This window comes from Sturnira hondurensis, unplaced genomic scaffold (assembly GCF_014824575.4).
Source record: "Sturnira hondurensis isolate 20B ecotype Veracruz unplaced genomic scaffold, ASM1482457v3 Scaffold0018728, whole genome shotgun sequence".
Lineage (NCBI taxonomy): Eukaryota > Metazoa > Chordata > Mammalia > Chiroptera > Phyllostomidae > Sturnira > Sturnira hondurensis.
Genome location: NW_028091359.1, coordinates 17638569 through 17653837, shown reverse-complemented (window position 1 = coordinate 17653837; position 15269 = coordinate 17638569). Strand labels below are relative to the sequence as shown.

General features: G+C 37.0%; 1 protein-coding gene and 1 pseudogene across 2 annotated transcripts in view; one reads left to right on the top strand and one right to left on the bottom strand.

Moving 5' to 3' along the window:
* The window catches only part of SSH2 (slingshot protein phosphatase 2), a 257566-nt gene that overhangs the window by 124173 nt on the left and 118124 nt on the right, over nt 1–15269 (top strand). The gene's annotated exons all lie outside the window — the stretch shown is intronic.
* Nucleotides 9503–11953, bottom strand: LOC119003556 (pleckstrin homology domain-containing family A member 1-like; annotated as a pseudogene).

The following is a 15269-nucleotide window of genomic DNA, read 5'->3' as shown; positions in this document are numbered from 1 at the left end:
TTAACAGCTGCTTAGTTTATCATCTAAAGTGGAAAATACAAAGAAGCAGCCAAAATGGGAAGACAAAGAAATAGACCCCAAATGAAATAACAAGAGAATTTTCCAGAACAACTAGATGAAATGGAAGTAAGCAATTTATCAGATAGAACATTTAGAGTAATGATTATAAGGTTACTCAACAGCATGAAAAAAACCCCCATAGAAACCATAATAAAGCACCAGTCAGAAATAAAGAGTGCAATATCTGAGATAAATAATATACTGAAAGAAATAAATAGTAGGTTAGATGAAGCAGAGGATTGAATGAGTGTTTTGGGAGACAAGGTAGAAAAAAACAATCAGGCAGAACAGCAAAAAGAAAAAAGAACTTAAAAAAAAAAAAAAGAGGAGAGCCCTGGCTGACGTAGCTCAGTGGATTGAGCATGGGCTGCGAAGCAAAGGGTCACAGATTCGATTCCCAGTCAGGGCACATGCCTGGGTTGTGGGCCAGGTCCCCAGTGGGGGCCACACGAGAGGCAGCCACACATTGATGTTTCTCTATCTCTCTTTCTCCCTTCCTTCCCCTCTCTAAAAATAAATAAATTAAATTTTTTTTAAAAAAAAGAGGAGAGCTTAAGAAATGTCTTGAATGCCATGAAGCATAACAACATCTGCATCATGGGAATACCAGAAGAAGAGAGTGAACAAGGGATTGAGAACCTATTTGAAGAAATAACCAAAAACTTCCCTAATGTGGAGAAGGAAAAGGTCACACAAGACCAGAAAGCTCAGAGTCCCAAACAAGTTGGACTGAAAGAGGCCTACACCAAGACACATCACAATTTAAATGACTGGGCTTAAAGATAAGGAGAGAACCCTAACAGCCACAAGAGAAAACCAGGTAGCTACCCACAAGGGAGCACCAATTAGATTGTCCTCTGATTACTCATCAGAAACATTTCAGGCCAGAAGGGAGTAGCATGAAAAATTCAAGGTGACTAAAAAGCAAGGACCTACAACCAAGGCTACTTTACCTAACAAGACTATCATTTAAACTCAAAGGAGAAATAAGGAGCTTCCCAGACAAGAAAAAGCTAAAGGAGTTCGTTAACACCAAGCCAATGTTATAGGTTATATATGTTAAAGGGCTTGCTTTAAGAAGAAAAAGAGGAAAAAGAGAAAGAAAAAAAAACAGAGGAAAATAGTCTAACAACAAAATGGCACTACATACATATCTATCAATAATTGCTTTCAATGTAAATGCCTTAAATGCTCCAACCAAGACAGAGGGTAGCTAAATGGATAAGAAAACAAGACCCATGTATATGCTGCCTCCAAGAGACCCATCTCAGATCGAAAGATACACACAGACTAAAAGTAAAGGGTTGAAAAGCATATTTCATGCAAGTGGAAAAGAAAAATAAGCTGGAGTAGTAGTACTTGTATCTGACAAAATAGACTTGAAAACCAAGGCTATAATAAGAGACAAAGAACACTGCATAATGATAAAGGGAACAATCCAACAAGAGGATGTAACCCTAGTAAACATTTATGCATCCAGCGTAGGTGGCACTTAAATATGTGAAGCAAATTTTCATGGACATAAGAGATCAGTGGACATACAGTCATAGTTGGGGATTTTTAACATCCCATTGACTTCAGTGTATGGAACTTCCAGGCAGAAAATCAACAAAGAGACAGCAGCCTTAAATAACACACTAGATTAAATGGATTTAATTGATATCTTCAGAGCATTTCAACCCAAAGCAGCAGAATATACATACTGGTCAAGTGCACGTGGAATTTTATCTATGATAGACCACATGCTAAAATACAAAACAATTCTCGATAAATTTAAGATTGAAATCATATCAAGCATCTTCACTGACTACAATGTTATGAAACTAGAAATCAACCACAAAAAGAACATTGAAAGACATGGAAGCTAAATAACATTATTAAACAATGAATGGGTCAACAACGAGATCAAGGAGGAAATCAAAAAATACCTTGAAACAAATTAAAATGACACAACAATCCAAAATCTGTGGAACACTAGGAAAGCAATCCTAAGAGGGAAATTCATAGCATTACAGGCCTATCTCAAAAAAACAAGAAAAAGCTCAAATAAACCATCTAACTTCACACTTAAAGGAACTTGAAAAGGAATAACAAACAAAGCCCAATATGAATAAAAGGAAGGAAATAATTAAGATCTGAGCAAAAATAGTGTCTAAAAATGATACAGAACATTGATGAATCCAAGACTGGTTCTTTGGAGAACCAGATAAAAGATAAAAAAGATTGACAAACCATTAACCAACTCATCAAGAAAAAGAGAAAGGACCCAAATAAATAAAATCAGAATTGAAAGAGGAGGAATAACAACTGACACCAAAGAAATACAAAGGATTGTAAAAAAAATATTGTGAATAATTATATGCCAACAAACTGGACAACCTGGATGAAATGGATAAATTTCTAGAAACATACAATCTTCCAAAGATAAATCAGGAAGAATCAGAGAATCCTAATAGACAGATTACACCTAATGAAATTGAAGCAGTAATTTAAAAAAAAAAAAAAAAAACCTCCCAACAAGCAAAAGCCCTGGACCAGATGGCTTCACAGGTGAATTTTACCAAACATTTTAAGAAGAACTAACATCTCCTCTTCTCAAACTATTTCATAAAATTCAAGAGGAGAGAAGGCTCCCAAACTCATTTTACAAGACCAACATTATCCTAATACCAAAACCAAATAAAGACACTACAAAGAAAGAAAATTGTAAGCCAGTATCACTGATGAACATAGATGCTAAAATCCTCAACAAAATATTAGCAAACTGAATACAGCAATGCATCCAAAAATTGTACACCATGATCCAGTGGGATTTATTCTGGGGATTCAAGGATAGTACAATATTCACAAATCCATAAGGAAGGATGAAAACCACATGATTATATCAATAGATGCAGAAAAAGAAAAACAAAATCCAGCACCCATTTATGATAAAAACTCTCAACAAAGTAAGAAATCAGGGAACATACCTAAACATAATAAAGGCCATATGTGACAAAACCACTGCCAGGATCATACTCAGTGGGCAAAAACTACAAGCATTTCCCATAAGATCTGGAACAAGACAGGGATGTCCGCTTTTACTTCTCTTATTCAACATAGTACTGGAAGTCCTAGCCATGGCAGACAAGAACAAATAAAAGGACATCCAGATTGGAAAGAAAGAAGTAAAACTGTCTTTATTTGCAGATGACATGATACTGTATATAGAGAACACCAAAGATTCCACCAAGAAACTACTACAACTGATAAATGAATTCAGCAAAGTAACAGGGTACAAAATTAATATTCAGAAATCAGTTGCATTTTTATGTCAATAACAAATTAACAAATGGAGATTAAGAAAACTCCCATTCACAATTGCTTCAAAAAGAATAAACCACTTTTATTCTTTTTTATTCAAAAAGAATAAACCTAACCAAAGATGTAAAAGACCTGTACTAGAAAAATTTTAAAACACTGAAGGAAATTAAAGAAGATACAAATAAGTGGAAGTACATACCATGTTCATGGATAGGACAAATTAACATCATTAAAATGTTTATACTACCCAAAGCAATCTATAGAGTCAATGCAATTCCTATCAAGACCCCAATGACATATTTCACAGAACTACAACAAATATTTTTAAAATTGATATGGAACCACAAAGGCCCTGCATATCAACAGTAACCCTAAGAAAGAAGAACAAAGCTGGAGGAATACACTAATACACTATACTAGAAGGCCATAGTAATCTAAACAGCTTGGTACTGACATAGAAACAAACACATAAATCAGTGGAACAGAATAGAGAGCCCAGAAATAAACCCACACCTTTATAGTCAATTAATATTTGACAGAAGAAGCCAGCACATAAAATAGACTAAAGATAGTTATTCAATAAGTGGTGTCAGGAAAATTGGACAGATACATGCAGAAAAATGAAGCTAGACCACCTCCTTATGCCACACACAAGAATAAATTCAAGGTAGATCAAAGACTTAAATGTTAGACCTGAAACCATAAAAATCCTAGAAGAAAACATAGGCAGCAAAATCTCGGACATTACTCGTAGCAATATTTTATTGGATACATTTCTCCAGGCAAGAGAAACAAAAGAAAAAAGCAAATGCGACTTCATCAAACTGAAAATTTTTTGCACAGCAAAGGAAAGTGTCAATAAAATAAAAAGACAATGCACACAATGGGAGAACACATTTGCTGATACATCTGATGAGTTTAATATCTGAAATTTATAAAGTACTTACAAAATTCAACACCAAAGATACAAACCCAATTTAAAAATGGGCAAAGGACCTGAATAGACACTTATCCGAAGAGGAGATACAGATGGCCAACAGACATATGAAAATATGTTCAATGTGACTAATCACCAGAGAAATGCAAATAAAAAACACTGTGAGATACCAGTTAGAATGGCTATCATCAATAAATCAACAAACAACAAGTGCTGGTGAGGATGTGGAGAAAGGAGAACCCTTTGGCACTGTTGGTGGGAATATAGGCTGATGCAGCCACTGTGGAAAGTAGTATGGAGATACCTCAGAAAATTAAAAATGTATCTGCCTTTTGACCCAGTGATCCCACTTCTGGGAATATATCTGAAAGAACCCAAAACACTAATTCAAAAGAACATGTATCCATTTGTTCACTGCAGCATAATTTACAATCCCTAAGATATGGAAGCAGCCCAAGTGTCCATCACCAGATGAGTGGATAAAACAACTATGGGGCATTTACACAATGGAATTCTACTCAGCCATAAAAAAGAAGAGAATCTTACCCTTTGCAATAGTATGGTGGGCCTGGAGAACATTATGCTAAGTAAAATAGCCAGGCAGAGAAAAACAAATGCCATATGGTTTCATTCATATGTGGAATCTAATGAACAAACTGAACTAACAAGGAAAATGGAGAGATTCATAGATGGAGAACAGATGGCAGTTAGTTGTGGTAGAGAAGGTTAAGGGGTGGAGGGATTGAGCAAAAAAGAAAAAGAACTCATGGACATGGATAACAGTGTGAGGGGAGGGGTGTATAAGGGGACTAAATGCTGATGAAAAGAGATATAGTCGAGATTATTTATTTATTTATTTGTTTATTTATTAAATCAGTTCTGTTTTAACTTTCCTGACTAGTTAGTGTTGATTTTCTTTTTATATATACAAAGGGTCATCAAGGGAAGTGTAGACAACCAGCAGTGTAATAGAGGCAAAGAGCAATGAACTAAGAGCAAAAAGACCTGATTTTAGTTTTGTCTCATCTCTTACTATGCTGAGACTGATTTCTAATCTATTAAATGAGGACATCTGCCCATCTATCCTATAGAATTGTTTAAAAAGCTAATAAAATAGTTCATAGGAAAGCTTTGACAGATATTGAGTATAAATATTATAGCAACATGTAAAGTGATGGCACTTTCATTAGTATTTGTCTAAATTCTTTCTCATTTTATTTCACAAGCTCACAGCCTGATTTCTCTAACTCTGTACAATGACTGACACCCTTTATATCATATAAGAATTAAGATCATTTACTGAGGAAAAATGAGAAGAGAAATTAGCAAACTTTAGATACCAATAAAATTCTTATTTAGTACAAATCTAGTATTGGAAGTAGGAGCTTCCCATCTCTGTGTCAGTAGGTCAAATCTGATTCAACCTGGATGATTACATAAAGTCACAGCCACTGAGTGCCATTTAGAAAAACCCTGTTTAAAGGTTCCGATCATCTTATTTAATCCATTCAATGAATATTTATTAAGCAACGACTCATATACTTCTCTGACTCACTACTATTCCACCATTCTGAGGCAGAAAGAACATATTAATAACATAACTGGTGGACTGTTCTGGTGGCAAGTATTCACTGGGAATTTCCACAAGCTAAGCAGCCATTTGGAGAGAGAAGAAAGGACCTGTTATCAATGACCTAGCCCAGCCCTAAAACAGCTGTTCAGCTGAAACACCCAACAAAAGGTTAGGAAATTTAGAAAGTGTTTAAAACACGTAATTGGTTATGAGCCACCTTTGCTTACAATGCTTACTTTTCTGTGGATAAATTCTCACCTCATGTTCTAACAGAACATTTTGCCTCTCTCTCACAGCATGTCCAGCACTACTGCTGTTATACATTATTTGTTGTCTGTTCTTATCAGTTACAACTGAGTGAGGGAAGGGACAATTTCTATCTTGTTCATGATTATATCCTTGAATTCTTGCACAAAAGGTACTCAGTAGCTTTTTGTAGACGGAATGAATAAAGAACCACATTTTTCATCCACTTTTAGGCTTTGGGAAAAGCCATTTAGCTTCTTTGAGCCCATTCCCTCAATTCTGTATTAGAAACATTGTTTTACAGTTTTTCATAAGGATTTGAGATATAAAGGTTAAGCCTATCACATAGTAATAGACACTCAGCAAGCAGAAACTATTATTAATCTTTTTACTGTTACTCATTTTTATCAATATAAACTGAGTTCTTCTCAAGCTAGGATCATAATTTTATACCCATATAAAACCAAATAACTTTTTTTATTTTTCAAAAGATTTTATTTACTTTTTTCATTTTAAACTTTTTTAATATATTGATTATGCTATTACAGTTGTCTCCATTTTTCTTGCCTTTCTTCCCCTCTGCCCTGCACCCCCCTTCCCACCAGCATCCCGTGTCTATGGGTCATACATATAAGTTCTTTGGCTTCTCCATTTCCCATACTATTCTTAATCAACCCCAGTCTGTTTTGTACGTACCATTTATGCTTCTTATTTCCTGTACCTATTCTCCCATTCTCCACCCCCCTTCCCACTGATAGCCTTCCATGTGATCTGCATTTCTGTGTGTGATTCTGTTCCTGGTCTAGTTGTTTGCTGAGTTTGTTTTTATTTTTCAGGTTTACTTGTTGATAGTTGTGAGTTTGTTGTCATTTTGTTATTCATATTTTTTAAAGGTTTTATTTATATATTTTTAGAGAGAGAAAGGGAAAGAGAAAGAGGGAGAGAAACATCAAAAACCACATTAAACATGTGGTTGCCTCTCACATGTCCACCACGGGGGACCTGGCCCACAACCCAGGCATGTGCCCTAGACTGGGAATCAAACCAGTGACCCTTTCATTCACAAGCCAGCATTCAATCCACTGAGCCACAGCAGCCAGGGCTGCTATTTGTATTTTTGGTCATCTTCTTTTTTTTAGATAAGTCCCTCTAACATTTCATATAATAAAGGCTTGATGATGATGAACTCTTTAACTTGACCTTGTCTGGAAAGCACTTTATCTGCCCTTCCATTCTAAATGATAGCTTTGCTGGATAGAGTAAATCTTGGATGTAGGTTCTTGCTTTTCATCACTTTGAATACCTCTTTCCAGTCCCTTCTTGCCTGTAACATTTCTTTTGAGAAATCAGCTGATAGTCTTATGGGAACTCATTTGAAGGTAATTGTCTCCTTTTCTCTTGCTGCTTTTAAGAGTCTCTCCTTGTCTTTAATCTTGGCTAATGTAATTATGACGTGCCTTGTTGTGTGCTTCTTTGGTCCCAACTTTTTTGGGACTCTCTGAGCTTCCTGGACTTCTTGGAAGTCTATTTCCTTTGCCAGATTGCAGAAGTTCTCCTTCATTTTCTTTTTCAAATAAGTTATCAATTTCTTGTCCTTCCACTTCTCCTTCTGGTACTCCTATGATTCTGATGTTAGAACATTTAAAGTTGTCCTGGAGGTTCCTAAGCATCTCCTCATTTTTTTGAATTCTTGTTTCTTCATTCTGTTCTGGTTGAATGTTTATATATTCCTTCTGCTCCAAACTGTAGATTTGAGTCCTGGGTTTTTTTCACTGTTGGTCCCCTGTACATTTTCCTTTATTTCACTTTTCATAGCCTTCACTTTTTCTTCTATTTTGTGACCATGCTCAACCATTTCTGTGAGCATCCTCATTACCAGTGTTTTGAACTCTGCATCTGATAGGTTGGCTGTCTCTTCATTGCTTAGTTCTATTTATGGAGCTTTCATCGGTTCTTTCATTTGGGCCATATTTTTTTGTCTCAGTGCACCTGTTACATAGTAAGGGGCAGAGCCTTAGGTATTTGCCAGGGTGGAGCAACCCACATCACCAAGCTGTGGCACTGTATGTGGGGGAGGAGTCTGAGAAGGAACAATGCCACTTGCTTGGCTCTGGGCTGTCTATTAGTCACTTCCCCTGCTACCCACAAGCAAATTGGGTCCTTCTGGTGCTGATTCCTGGGTGGTTTGGTTTGTGTATATTCTAGGATTCTGTGGGTCCCTCCAATGAACTCTCCTATGAGACTGGGAGTTTTTCCCAATGCCTCAACCCCCACCAGTTTTTACAGTTAGAGGTTTTGAAGCTTTATTTCCCCACACTGGAACCCTGGTTTGGGCAGTCTGCCTTACTTCCTAGTTCCTTGTGATTTGTCCACACACAAGTGTCGGACCTCTTGGTTCACCAGCCACCACCTTGCCCACCAGCCACTGCCTTGCTTGGTCCGCTGTGTGGTTCTAAAATTAATCATGTAGGACTTTTGAGCACATTAACAAGATGAAAAAACACTGGCATTTGAATATAGGGTGTTAGTGACAAAAAGTAGAGCCACAGTAAATAGCACTAGTAAATAGACTAAGAAAACTATATTTACATACCAACTGGGGGTCTTTCACTGATCCAAATATAGATGTAAGAACTATGTTTAAAACTTAAACAAGAAAATCATATCTCCCAGAAACTTTATACCAAATAATTTTCACTGAATAAAGGAATGACTACTAAAAGTCCTATTTATGCTTTTTCAAACAGATGTCCAAGATACAGTTGTTTAAAATCTGATTTTCCCCTTTTCTCCACCTCAGTGGAGAAGCCCTCTACAAAGTTCAATAATATCCTCTATGCAAAACTGACCACTCTCCTTGAGATCCAGGGCATCAAAAATGGTTAACATTGTCAAAATAGTCCACATTTACTATAAAGTTTACAGCACCACAGGCATCATGGGTTTAGATATCTTAGTCTGGTAATTTCATTCAGTAATATGAAATGGTAAGAATGTGTAAATACTGACCACCTAATAGAAAGTCATGGTAGCATTTTTAAAATGACCAAAATAATAAGCAATTTTGATGTTTTACAGTGTCAAACATTTAAATTGCCAAACTCCCTAGGAAAAAATATCACACACACATTTTTGACCACGCAAATGAGAACACACAAAACTTCAGACTGTTTATAGGGTTTCTTTCTGTTTTTTAGAAAGAAGTTACACATAGCTTGGCCACTCCCTAGACCCCATGTTTACCAGTTTATAAAGAGTACAGCTATGAAAAAGTATAATACATATATTAAAAACCTTTTCACCTTTTATCCTCTTTGGCTAGAAACCTCATGAAAAAAAACTGAGGGGCTGATGAGGCAGGTCAGGCTCCATGTGCTTTTATCTTACACATTACTGACTGGAAGACTTGCCTCATCCAAATCTACTGGGTCACAATCTTTTTCCTGAGCTACATTTTTTACTTCGAGGCTTTAGCTAGCTTGTTCAGTCACTTTGGAAGCTGGTTCTCTTGGAGAAACAGTCTGGACCTTGAAGTTCTCTGGTTTGACCTTCAAGATCCAATCTTTGACCAAAGATTCATAAAATCTTTGTTTATCCATGGTGAAGCCTGAGACCAAAGAGTTGCTGTGAGAGTCTGTGGAATGTGAGGTAGCCGCTGCTGCACGGGCAGGGTGGGAAGTGTGTTTGGATTCTGGACAATTGGAATGACCAGAGGATGCTGATCAGCCAGGTCCTCACTGTGCTACAAATGTCTGCTTTAATCCAGTTGTGCACCTCTTCGGGGCTATTGGCCTGCCCAGAGAAAGTTCCAGGTGACGTTACAATTTGTCCCAAATCATTATGTAACTTTGCTTACAATCCTCTTTAAGTGGTATTTCATGGAGAGGCTCCTTTCCCAGTTCAGATTTTAAGTAGCCTATTATGCTTTTATCCAGTTGAAAATATCTTCTTCAGTTTTTCATTAATGCTTTTTTTAAAATTTATTTAATTATTTTTCAAGTACAGTTTTCTGTTTATTACTCCCATCCCATCCCACGCCCCCCTGCTCCCCGACTCCCTCCCATTTCCACCCTTCTTAGTTGTTGTCCATGTATCCTTTATATTTGTTCCTCCAAATCCCTCCCCTATTTCCCCTGAAATTCCCTCCCCTCTCCCCTCTGGTCGCTGTCCCCCTGTTCTCTATTTCAGTGTCTTTGGTTATATTTTGCTTGCTTGCTTGTTTGTTTTGTTGTTTAGCTTCCTGTTAAAGGTGAGATCATATGGTATTTGTCCTTCAACACCTGGCTTATTTCACTCAGCATAATGCTTTCCAGTTCCATCCATGCTGTTGCAAAAGGTAGGAGCTCCTTCTTTCTCTCTGCTGCATAGAATTCCATTGTGTATATGTACCATAGTTTTTTGATCCATTCATTTACTGACGGGCACTTAGGTTGTTTCCAACTCTTGGCTATTGTAAATTGTGCTGCTATAAACATTGGGGTGCATATGTTCTTTTGGATTGGTGTTTTAGGGTTCTTAGGATACAATCCCAGCAGTGGAATTGTTGGGTCAAAAGGCAGGTCCCATTTTAGTTTTCTTAGAAAATTCCATACTGTTTTCCATAATGGTTGTACCAGTCTGCAATCCCACCAACAGTGGACTAGAGTCCCCTTTTCCCCCACACCCTCTCCAACATTTGTTGTTTATTGTTTTATGATAGCCATTCTCACCGGTGTAAAGTAGTATCTCATTGTGGTTTTAATTTGCATCTCTCTGATAGCAAGCAATATTGAGCATCTTTTCCTGTGTCTCTGGATCCTCTGTATGTCGTCCTTAGAGAAGTGTCTGTTCAAGTCCTTTTCCCATTTTTTAATTGGGTTACTTGTCTTCTTAGAGTGAAGTAGTGTGAGTTCTTTGTATATTTTGGAGATTAAACCTTTGTCTGAGGTATCATTGGCAAATATGTTTTCCCATACAGTTGGTTGTCTTTTTATTTTAATGCTGTTTTCTTTAGCCGTGCAGAAACTTTTTATTTTCATCAATGCTTCTTGTTTTACACAATAGCAAGCTTTGATAACTGCAGTATCTGAACGTGGTTTAGGAGTAAAGTAAGGAAGACAGCTTTGTAACTGGTTTGAATTTTTTAAAAGATTTTATTTACTTTTAGAGAGAGAAGAAGGGAGGAAGGAAGAGAGGGAGAGAAACATTAATGTGTGGCTGCTCTGGCACACTGCCTACTGGGGGCCTACCTGGCCTGGAACCCAGGCATGTGCCCTGACTGGGAGTCGAACAGGCGATCCTTTGATTCACAGTCCAGTGCTCAAGCCACTGAGCCACATCAGCCAGGACACGGTTCAGATTATTTCTGTCAATACTTTCACCACAGTCTACTTCTTCCTGAGTTGGAATAATGATGGATGCACTGCACTACCTACAGTGCCAGTTCTGTAAGACCCTTGCTTCCCACTTCCACTGTGGCGACTCAACTTAAGAGAATGAGGCTGTGGATCTGACTGCCTTCGTACTGTAATTTTTATAGCTTTGTTCAACACATTTACCCATTCTGTTATGCCTTAATGGTCATTACCTTCTAGGAAACATTTCTTTAACCCTGGGTTCATAACAAAATAATTCAGCCTTTGGCCTTAGCTTAGTTGCATTGCTAACCTTTGAAATGTAGGTAAGTTTAATGGCTCCAACAGGTAATGATCCAGAAGGAAGGTTCGATTTTCCATGTACCATGCAAAACTGTGTTCAATAGTATCCAGTGTGAAGTACCTTCAAAGAAATTTATTTTCATTTTCTTCAATGTCTAGAAAACCACAAATGCGATTCTAATGATCCACATAAGACATTTCTGAGCTTGAACATTACACAGCTCCTGCCAGCCTCATGGGACTCATGGCAGTCTCTCAGCTCACCTCATCAGGTGCAATGCTCCAGGAGCCTGATGCTACCAGTGGGACCACACTCCTCACACACAACTTCACTGTGGCCTTCAGCCTAGAACAGCCACACTGCCTCTCGTGGCCACGGCTCCCACAGGTGCCCAGAGCAGCAGCCATGACAACCTGCATATGGCACAAACATGCCTGCCCTAGTTTTGGGCTTTCTACTTAAAGGATGATCTATAACATATATACATTACACATACATGCTCTGACAAATACATTGCTGCCGCACATAAAATATTTATAATTGATATCCTCTGGAACAGGAAAATACAGGCCATTAGAAGATAAGAAAGGCGTATTTGAGAAGATTGCAAATAATAACATGTAAAAAATATGCCAGTAGGAAGTTAATGCTTGTTACCATTTTTAGTTGGATTTGTTGAAAAGAGGAAATGATTGTTGTTTATATAAAAATAACCTGTTGGCCAGGAGTTACATATGAAATTCTAAGTTCCTTAATTGTGATAAAGTAACTATGCAGGAACTCAATTTTTAGAGTACCAAACTCCACTGTGTAAAGCTCATTAACTGGATTCTTCCCCCTCCCCCTAGTGCTATAGTTTTGGGAGGGTGTATTGAGTTCTAAATGCCCTGTAGCATGCGGGTAGTGATGTCTGTGGGAGTCTGGGAACTGGCCCGGAATTGAGGAGGTGAGGATTATTTAGCAGGATGGCAATGGGAGTTAGCCATTATTTTAGCACACTTACCTCTGATTTCACATGTGCTCTTAACAGACAAAAAAGAACGGTGCCAGGACAGAAAATGAGCCTATATAGATCTCTTCATATGTCAGGAATGGAAATTAAATTGCCCTTAAAACACACACATAATTACATTTCTTAAGGAAATTAAATTATCCTTAAAACACACACATAATTACATTTCTTTGTCACTGTAGAAATTTCTGGAAATGGCCAGTGAGCCAATTTGATATGGATCTTTTAAGTTCTAGTGTGTGGACTCATTTTGGAGGGTTATGAATTCTAATGGTCTTCTATACCTTTGGTGAAAATATTCCTATATCTTGGAGTTTAGACTAAGTATTGTACTGTTTAATTTAAAAATGCTTGCAGATCAAGATCCATTATTGTGACAGTGTCCTCCTTGGTCAGTGGGTTAAATACATGTTTTTACCTCTCTACCGGCTTGTCTCCCTCATCTTATAAACATGGCTAGGTCTTTATCAGGCTAAACGAAATTAAAATATAATTAAAAATACCAATTCATAACCTTGTTTTGACCTCAAACTACAACTTTATTTTGATTTCTTGAAAGGACAGTCTGTGTCTAATGCCTTCTTTATTGACTCAACCCAGGAAATCTGACTTTTGCTCCCTGTACCACTCAAACTGCTGCTCTTGTTTAGATTGCCAATGAATACTTTTTGGTCCCCATATTAAATGATATCACTGATCATTCCTCTGTGCAATTCTCACTTCCTTTGGCTTATCATCATTCTTTGCTGGTTCTCCTTATACTCTCTGCCCATAGATTCCTAGTTGATTTCACCAGCAATTCTTGCCCTGTCCATTTCTTAAAAGTTAATTTATTTCAGGGAACCATCCTCTCTTTTACTTAATAGAGGGAAATTTTCAATATTTTGGGGAACATGGAGTCATTATAAAATGTCAGTAAAACAAGAAGACGTCTAGTCCATTGCTCTTAGTAATGTGGAAAGAGCATTGGTATTGGAGTTAGGAAGCCTGTGTTTATATGGTTGCATGACCTTTTAAAAAAAGAACATTCATTCTCTTTCTCACTTCACTCAAGTGTAATGCCTCCTAGATCCATTTATGTTGTTTCAAATGGCAAGATTTCATTCTTTCTTATGGATGTGTAATATTCCACTGTACATATGTGTACATATCCACTTGTCTATTGATGAACATAGATTGCTTCCACATCATGGATATTGTAAATAATGCTGCAAAGAACATAGGAGGTGCATAAGTCTTTTTGAATGAGTTTTGGATTTCTTTGGATAAATACCCAAAAGTGGAATCATGGGGTCATACGATAGTTCTATTTTTTAATTTTTGGAGAACCTCCATACTGTTTTCCATAGTGGCTGCACCACCAGCCGTGCATGAGTGTTCCCCTATCCCTACATCTTCACCAGTACTTGTTGTTTCTTGATTTATTGATTATAGACATTCTGACAGGTGTGAAGTGATATATTATATAATTTCACTTATATGTGGAATCTAAAAAACAAAATAAGTGATCAAATGAAACAGAAGCAAACTCGGCGATGCAGAGAACAAACTGATGGTTGGCAGGTGGGCAGGGTGTTTGGAGAATGGGAGAAAAGGGGGAAGGAATTTAGAGGTACCAATTGCCAAACAGAAAAGCAGCCATGGGGATGTAAAGTAAGGATCGGGAATATAGTCAGTATTATAGTATGTGTGGTGTCAGATGGGAGCTGGACTGGTTGGGGCGATCACTTCATAGGTTATATGAGTGGTGATCACTATGTCGTACACCTGAAACTTGCATGCTGTTAGGTGTCTGCTGTAATTGAAAACATCTTTTAATTTGAACACATTTATTCTTTGAGACTCAATTTACTATGAAAAACACTGTCATGTTTATTGTGAGGCATAAATAATACATACATCTGAAAATACTGCAAATTGTAGGCAAAGTACTATTCCATGACATTATGTGTCACTAGTAGTTTATCAATAGTGGGTGTCTTTTTAGTTCTCATGTCAACTTGTAACAGAGCATTCTCCTGATATAAGGGAATTTAGAGATTTGTGAGAGAAAGTATAAAAATCTTTTTAAGACTTTCTAAAGTATTTCTCTTCTAATTATTTATATACTCATTTTATTAGCAATGCCTATCAAATATAGTTTTCTGGCTTTGGGCTGACATCATGGTGAGAAAGAAGGATTATAAACCATTTTATGAATTCTCCAGAAGAGGACGAAAAAGTCAAAAAAGGAAATAACTGCTTTATAAGAGGGGACTATGTAAAGATAAATCTTAGAGGAACTGGTCTTTTCTCTTTTTAGTTGTTAGACACCACAAAGCACTCAGAGCTTAAACAGCAATTAGACTATCAAGCCTAATTATTATTTTCTGTAAGTATACTAGGGCCTTAAGTATATGAAACTAGTTGATACCATTCCTTTTTTTGATCTTTAGACAAAATATGAACTAGAGGTTTTTGCTTTTTTTTTCAACATTTTATTATAAAAGTAAACAGATAAG